The sequence below is a fragment of the Pan paniscus genome, chromosome 17 (assembly GCF_029289425.2).
Source record: "Pan paniscus chromosome 17, NHGRI_mPanPan1-v2.0_pri, whole genome shotgun sequence".
Classification (NCBI taxonomy): Eukaryota; Metazoa; Chordata; class Mammalia; order Primates; family Hominidae; genus Pan; species Pan paniscus.
Genome location: NC_073266.2, coordinates 57,805,941 through 57,814,156, shown reverse-complemented (window position 1 = coordinate 57,814,156; position 8,216 = coordinate 57,805,941). Strand labels below are relative to the sequence as shown.

Below are 8,216 nucleotides of genomic sequence, written 5' to 3'. Positions count from 1 at the left end.
AAATCCCTTGCCCTGAGTGGTATCACAGGTCTCCCCTCCACGGCAAGATCTGTGAAGCTGTACCAGGAGAGGAGGGGCCTTTTAAGTAGGGACAAGAATAAAACAAAATAATTTATAAATGAAATATTTTAATTGCAATTTTATTTGCAAATTTCCAAATTGTTCCAATTGCTTTTCAAGCCATTCACTTCTTTTGACTCCCCAAAGCTCTGTCTTTTTTTGTCTTTTCCCTCTCCAGTCTCCCTTCTGCCCCTCTTTCTGTCTCTCTCAGCCTGAAAATTCTGGTTAGCCGTGGTTTAGGGTAAACGTTGTGGTTTATCACTGATAACCACACTCCCTGTTCTGAGATGCTGGAACACTTCCTTAAAGCACAGAGTGCATGGACTAACAATTATATTTCAAGCTGCATTTAATGTTGAAATATGAGACAACAAATTGATCTTAGATTTCTTCAGTCAAGCATGACCTCACCTCTGACTCTGGCAAAAGCTGCTGCGGTGCCGGAGCAGTAGTTGTGCAGTTGCAAAATGAATAACAGGAAGAAAACAAAGCCTCATCCTTTTTAAACCAAACAAAAGAGAAAGACTACCAACATTTTTTTCTACATTAGCAATACCTGCTTCTGAAAAAGCAGATTGGAAAACAGTGACTAAAACATTCCTTCAACCTTCCGTGTAAACCATCCAGTCTGGTGTATGCTTTCTTTTAGAAAAGATGCATATTCATAGACTTTTGCTTCATAGCCTGACTTTTCATTAAAGAATAGAGAAGGTGATATATTCAAATATCTGCCACAAAAATATCTAGGAAGATGCTTATTCACTGTCTAAAAATTATCTGCATGTGGCTATTTATTCATTCAATCTCTCAATAATAATAGCTCTTGAACAAAGGAGGAAAAAGTACCTCGCTCGGAGAAGATCAAACAGTCCACATTATTTTATTAATTCTCAGATGGTTTCTTTGTGGTAAGTGAGTAGTATTATTGCTTCATTTGAGACAGGGAGAAATAAAATCCAAAGATAACCTGACATGTACTGGAGATAGGTAGTTTGTCATTGCTTATATCAAGGACTAAACGCAATGGTAACAAAAGAAGAGTGTATTAAAAAGAAAGAAAGGAGCAGGGGAAGAAAAGAAAAATAATAACAAGAAAAAGAAAGAAAAAAGATATCAAAATTGGCATTTTCTCCCAAGCTATCAATAAATTTGTAACATAATTTAAAACATATGAAAATGAGAATAAATGACAAAGTGGCAACAGAATAACATGCTGTAGTTTTATTTCAAGTACTTTTGTTGTAAACAAACATGACTCTGTTTGCAAAGTTTCAATTGTGAGATGTTTTCTGAGCACCGAAATACTCACTAAAATCCAGAATTTGAAAAGAAAGTGCCTACCTTTATGTTTTCATTTTTAATATTGAAGTAATAAATTAAATTATGCACTGGACTAAAGATAAACCTTTGTCTCTTCCCAAACGCCAAATTTTATGACCCAATTGTATTCCTGGTCAGAAAAAAGCAGAATTAGACCATTTCCAAAAGTTCAAGAATGTATGTGAATATCTCAGCCTTTGCAGGATAGGCAGTTCCCAAAACTGCCTGCCATTCCAGGATTAGCTGCTGTGTGGCGTTAGTCCCCTTCAAATGAACAGGCTCTCTCTTCCTCCAGCTCCTGCTCCTGTGCCTTGTTGCTTGAAAATGGTTCTCTCTGCTGTCACTGTAACAAACGGTTCTAATTGCTGGGTTGCCTGTTATGGTGGAAATTGCAGTGGTCCGTAGTTGAAGGCTTTCGCTCTGGTTTGGTAATCACAGAGAGAGCCAAACTGCTCCTTTCCTAAAGGGATAAAGAAGATAATCTTGAAAAATATAGTAATAAATAATAAATCATTTTAAGAGAAGCAGAAAACCAACACACTTGCTGAATGGTTATAGTCTAATCTAATTGTAATGCATTTTTCCTCTTGAAGAGATGAAAGTTCACGGATATATTTTCTTGTATTCTTGGTGGTGGTGATGGTGGTGGTAGTGTTTGTTTTTGTCTGTGAAGTAATACATGGTAGGCAATGATTTGGAATTGTAAACTTTCCAATTTATTTTCATGGCAATCTGTGAGATGTGTCCCTGGAGGAAGGCAAACAATTGCAGTTTTAGAGCTGAATTGGCCTCTCTGTCTCCTTTCTTACATTAGAAAGCATGCAATCTCATTTTGAGTAGGATTACAAAATTCCCAAATTCTAATAAAGTGCCAGAGTAATATGTGATGGTCTGAGATGGTTGATGTGTTATTGAAGAAACACTCTATGGTGGGCGAGGTAAAAATGAGAGCAGTTATTGTCAGATTTTACCACCATGACAGAATTCAGGTTACAAAAGGCAATTCCTAATTTGGGAATTTAATCAGATAGCAAGCACCAAGGACAGCAGCTGCTGTTACATTAGGTTGGGTAAAATTATAAGGCCTATCAATTCTCATGCTTCGGGGCATAAGCTGATCACCAGCTAAGGTCAGGAGAAAATTTCCCCAATGACAGGCTTGCATAGTTATACCCAATATAAGAGATTCAACACCTACCCCTAAAATATCTGATGTGATTCGTTACCAAATAAATACAAACAACCAACATGTACTTATACAATTACCAAAGCAGCCACACACAAGGGACTAGACAGACTTAGAGGTGAGTATTGGTCTGAATGCCCAAGTCTTAAATGAGACCATAATCACCCAAGGAAAACCTACCTTCACATGGTCAGCTTTGCCTACAGAGTCCCTTTAATTCTTTGTCAAATTTGTGGGCGAATATTTTTCAAATGTCCACTCAATTCAGATATTTGCATTTGCTTATATGAACAAAGTCTTCCAAAATGAGTGGTGCTAGAAGGGGGTGGTATTAGCTTTCTTTGCTGTATGACAAATTACTACAAACTTAGCAGCCTAAAATAACCAGATTTCTTATTTCACAGTTTGTGTGGGTCAGAAGTCTTAGTCTGGGTTAGCTGGATCTTCTCCTGGGGTTTCACCAAATGATAATAAACGTGTCAGCTAGGGCTGTGAATTTCATCGGAGGCTCTAGGATCTCTTCCCAACTCACTGGTTGTTGGCAGAATTCATTTCCTTGCAGTTGTGTGACTGAGGTCCCCGTTTCTTTGTTAGCTATCAAATAGCCAGGGACTGCTCTCAGCTGCTAGAGGTCATCCACAGTTCCTTGTCACATGAACGCCATAGGCATCTCACAACATGGATGCTTGCTTTCTTCCAGCCCAATAGGACTGTGTCTCATTGACTTCTCCCTGTGAAACAGGCCAATACAGTCTCCTATAACATAATATAATCAAGGGAACAGGGATCTCATCATATTCACATGTCCTTCCTATACTCAAGAAGAAGGAATTCTACAAGGTGTGCACATAAAGGAGCAGGAATTTGGGAATCATTTGAGAATTCTACCTAAAACAGGGCTCTAGTGAAAATAGGAAAGATCAAGATTAATAATTCAGGGCTATTTTATTTCACTAATTCTATAGGATTTTAAAAAACTATTTGATGGCCAGGCGTGGTAGCTCATGCCTGTAATCCCAGCACTTTGGGAGGCTGAGGTGGGCGGATCATGAGGTCAGGAGTTTCAGACAAGCCTGACCAATGTGGAGACACCGTGTCTCCACTAAAAATACAAAAATTAGCTGGGCGTGGTTGTGCATGCCTGTAGTCCCAGCTACTTGGGAGGCTGAGGCAGGAGAATCTCTGGAACCCAGGAGGTGGAGGTTGCAGTGAGCCGAGATTGCGCCACTACACTCCAGCCTGGTGACAGAGCGAGACTCCCTCTCAAAATAAAACAAAGCAAAACAATTTGATGAGACTAGTCATTAATCTATTGTGTTTTATCAATTAGCAATCGTCCACTACAGAAGGACAGATCACTGGTGAATTTGTGATTATAATCATATAAATATAACTTTAGAATATAAATTAGAGGTACTTAGTTCAATTATTTTATATGGCACATAAATAAATTGACACTCAACAAAATTAGTGAGTCTAACTCACTGGGCTTTGCCATTTAAAGTCAGAATAAAAATCTAGTTCTCCCTACTCCAAAACAAAACACATCTTTGCATTTAACTCACCAACAGGCCCTTCGTCGACTTTTGGGTATTTGCTTTCACTCTGCAGATTTCCAAGTATCTCCAGGTATTTGTGCATTTTCAACCAAGGTAATTGTTTCTGTTGAATGGTAATAAACTCACTCACACTGAGCTGCCAGTGACTGATTACATTTTAAGGACGATTTCCTAACCTTATAATGGTATTATTATTTTCACAGAAGTAAATACACTAAACTAAAAGGGAAGTGATACCGTTAATGTAGACTTCCTTGTTAGAGCAGAAGGAGAAAGGTGGGCTTGTGTGTGTTTGTGTGTAATGACTTGTCCTTTGGTCCTCATGTTTGTAACAGCAGAGCAGACGATAGTTTGGGGTCAGTTATCAAGTAACAGTATGACAAAAAAGGAAATGTCAAAAACTTTTTCTTGCTCATTTAATCAGGTAGTAGGGGTTCCCACTTTTTTAACTTCTTATGTAGTCAACTCTTCTATCAACTAACTTATTGGTTAATGGGTAACTACTAATTTGGCGGGGAGGTTTTCATACAGTTCTATTGCTATGAACAACAGGGCAAGCAGAGATGCTCAAAGCAGGAAGTGCTCTGGTGAGTTAGAGAATCTTGGAATCACAAATAAAATGCTAAAATGTATCCTAGTTTTAGTAGAGATAATAGAATCCAGGACAGTTCTGACAGTTTTGGCATCAAGACAACATTTTGCACAATGCTCTGTCTTTGGGTGCCTGTCATGAATGAGATTTTTGATGAAACTAACATGTGCCAGTGATTGAGTGTGGAAGCAGGCAATATTAGATGCTATCTTTTGTGAAAAACAACAACTGAAGAGGGGTTTTTTCCAGAACTATGTTTATTAAACAGGTAGATGTTGGGTGGTTGTATCTGTTATTTCATCTATGACCACAACTCAAATTTTAATCATTGTAGATTAATTTGGTGAGAAGGAGAAGAAACACTGTACCCCAAAATCTTTATTAAGAAAGATACTTTTGGCCAGGAATGGTGGCTCACACTTGTAATCCCAGCACCTTGGGAGGCCAGGGAGGGCGGATCACCTGAGGTCGGGAGTTCGAGACCAGCCTGGCCAACATGGTGAAACCCTGAATCTACCAAAAATACAAAAATTAGCTGGGCGTGGTGGCGGTTGCCTGTAATCCCAGCTACTCAGGAAGCTGATGCAGGAGAATCACTTGAACCTGGGAGGTGGAGGTTGCAGTGAGCCAAGATTGCGCCACTGCACTCCAGCCTGGACCACAAGAATGTAACTTCGTCTCAAATAAATAAATAAATAAAAGAAAACTTTTCTGGCTTGCATAGTACTATTATAATATCTATGAGTTTCATCAAGTTATTATTTTTTAAATATTTTTTCTCTGCCTAAAATGTGTTACAGCCTTAGATAAGAGTTTGTCAGACTTTGTTGTGTTCAGCATGAATTTGTCATCTTCCTCTTAGATGGGGAAAGGCTGTCACCTTCATTTGAACTATGAGAAAATATTCTCATACTTCATAAGAATTTCAATATTTTAAGCAAAATGTTATTTTCACCTGAGCATGAATCATCTTCTCATCCAGTATTCACTGTCCTATACTTGCAAGCAACCGTGTTTATATCACTGATGCATCCTATTATGAAAAAATATTTCTTCAGAAATACCATGATCTTAGTCTCGCTGTCTGGCTAGCCAAGTCTCATCTGATCTTTCAACATGGAGCCCAAGTTACTCCTTCTAAATAAAGATTTTTCTGACTATCAAGTCTACAGTGTCTTCCACTTTCTCAGGGCCTATTTCTGGGGGTATTTATTTTAACACATAACTGTGTTTTATCTCTATTTCCTTTATGCAAGTCTTATTTCCGAATAGTTTGCCAAAATCATTGAAAATAGGAACTTTTCCTCACAAGTTTTCAGTACCTCCTACGATGCCCAGCATAGTGCTGAAGAGAATAAAGCTTTGCCGAACTGGGAAATAAAATTAAAATAGCAACCAGTTATATTAAACAGCCATTGACCTTTTCATAGTCGGGATAGTAATTTTTGTTGTCATTGGGTTTTTGGTTGGTTTTGTTTGTTTTCTGTTATTCCTATTAGGTTTGTTAACTTGTTTGTTTTTGTTGTTGTTTTGCTTGACATACTTGCCTGGATTTGCTTAACACTGACGACGTGAACTAAACATGATAATAGTTAATTAATTGCCATACTATTCTTGACAGAGCTGATCATACAATGTTTAAAACAAAACTAAACTAAACTAAAAATATGAGGAGATCTAGGCACAGTGTTTGTCTACCAATTAAACTTAGCTCTAAAATCAAATTCATGACTCTTTTCTAATATTTAATAACTCAAGGTTTGCATATTCACTCTGAAGAGAAAGCAACATGTGGTCAAAATAATCCTATTTTAAAATGAACGAAGGAATTCACCATATAAAAGTGAATTTGTCGATTCTCTCTGAAGTGAATAACTATCTCCTAATATTTTGTTATACAGAAATTTTACATGCCAGGTTAATTAAGGAAAGACATACCTGTAAAAAGCTGCCGACTAGATGTGGTTTTTATTTCACTGACTTCCAGCATGCCACCAACCAATAGCTTGGCCAGATCTTCAGTCACATATACCTTAAGTTTTAATGGTTACCATGGTAATGAAAAAGGCATTACAAAATGCACAAGCTGTTAACATGTTGCAGAAGCCAAAAGAAAGAGCTAAGAATAAACTTCTGCAAATTCCTGATCACACCACATTTGAGAAAAAATGCTGTTAAACCAACGTCATGTCCCAGTCAAATAGCTCATTAATCTGGAGCTGAAGCTGCATACACCTCCCTCTAAGCTCTCCCTCAGCTGAGGCTGGGCCCACTCCCTATGAGAACATACGTGAGTGTGTCAGAATGAGCAGGGGTATGTGTGTGGAGAGGGTGGGGACAGAGAGACAGAGAAAAAGAATAAACAGGCTGAAAATTGAGTCTCAGCTCCTTCATCGACAAGAAAGAAAACCTTCATGTTTTCTAACAGGGATGACAGACAAGAGAATTTAAGTGAATCTAATTTAGATAAATCTAAATTTTAGTGGGTGAGTAAATCATTATAACCATAGACAGATAAGATGAGTGTTTCATTTGCTTTGAATTTTGCCTCTAGAACCTTGATATTCGGGCTGCAAAAAAACAAAAATATATATATATGCACCCATCTAATCCCCTGCTGGGAAGAAAGCATTGCTTGCTGAGCAAGAAACTGTCTCTCCTCAGAAGTGGGGGCTGCCTGCTTAGTAACATAGCTTCTAGAGTAAAGAAATAAAGAAAGGAGAGTCCTTGGTTTGGGAATATGATACCACCCAGGAAAACAAAGGGTAAGGTACCAACATTTACACTGAAAGGGGCATTGGTTCTAGAATAAACAGACAAAAGCACAAAAGGTAGAACTCTTTATTTATCGATTTACAGGCAGAGACCCATGCAGACAGACAGTTGGGGAGTTAATAAGACAGATGAAGCACCAGACATGATACAAAAATGCCAAGTCCGGTTCATATTGTTTAAATGTGTATTTGTTCCAGTTTGTACGCTCCTATAAGGGAGGTCACTCAAGGTGGGAGGAACACTGCCACTCTGGATTAAACTCTAGAATATTGTGATACCTGCGGAGGGGTCCCTTCATGTTTTCCATTTCCCTTGAGGCAGATCTCTCCTTTTCATCTGTGGCCCTGCTCAGACTCTGGAGTGTCTCTGTTTGGTGGTGTTTGCTACCCAGCTCCATTCTCAGCTGTCGGCAAATCTAGTCCCTGCTTCCATCCCATTCTCCCTGTGGGCAATTCTCCCACACGAAGGTCCACATCCTTCCCCCTTGCCTTCCAATCCCCAGGACACGCTTGGCAATGTCCTTGGCTTTGTGTTTGCTTACATCCTATTTTCCCCCTTACCATCACTTTTGGAAAGCTTTAAAGACCCAGATAAATCCATCATTTTACCATCAGGCCTTCCTCAGCAACCCTGACATTTCACGTGTTTCAGACTACTTTGTAGCTCCTGAGCAAGGTCAGTATCCTAGAACATCTTCTTTCTTCTCCTTCTTGTTTTAAATTTT

General features: G+C 38.6%; 1 long non-coding RNA gene across 1 annotated transcript; it reads right to left on the bottom strand.

The window, feature by feature from the left end:
* Window positions 1-203: 203 nt before the first annotated feature.
* Window positions 204-6,917, bottom strand: LOC117976788 (uncharacterized). Its single transcript, XR_004667556.3, has 3 exons — window positions 6,656-6,917; window positions 2,747-3,297; window positions 204-1,840 (listed from the first exon to the last, which is right to left on the bottom strand). It is a non-coding gene; the product is annotated as an uncharacterized LOC117976788 (long non-coding RNA).
* Window positions 6,918-8,216: the final 1,299 nt, after the last annotated feature.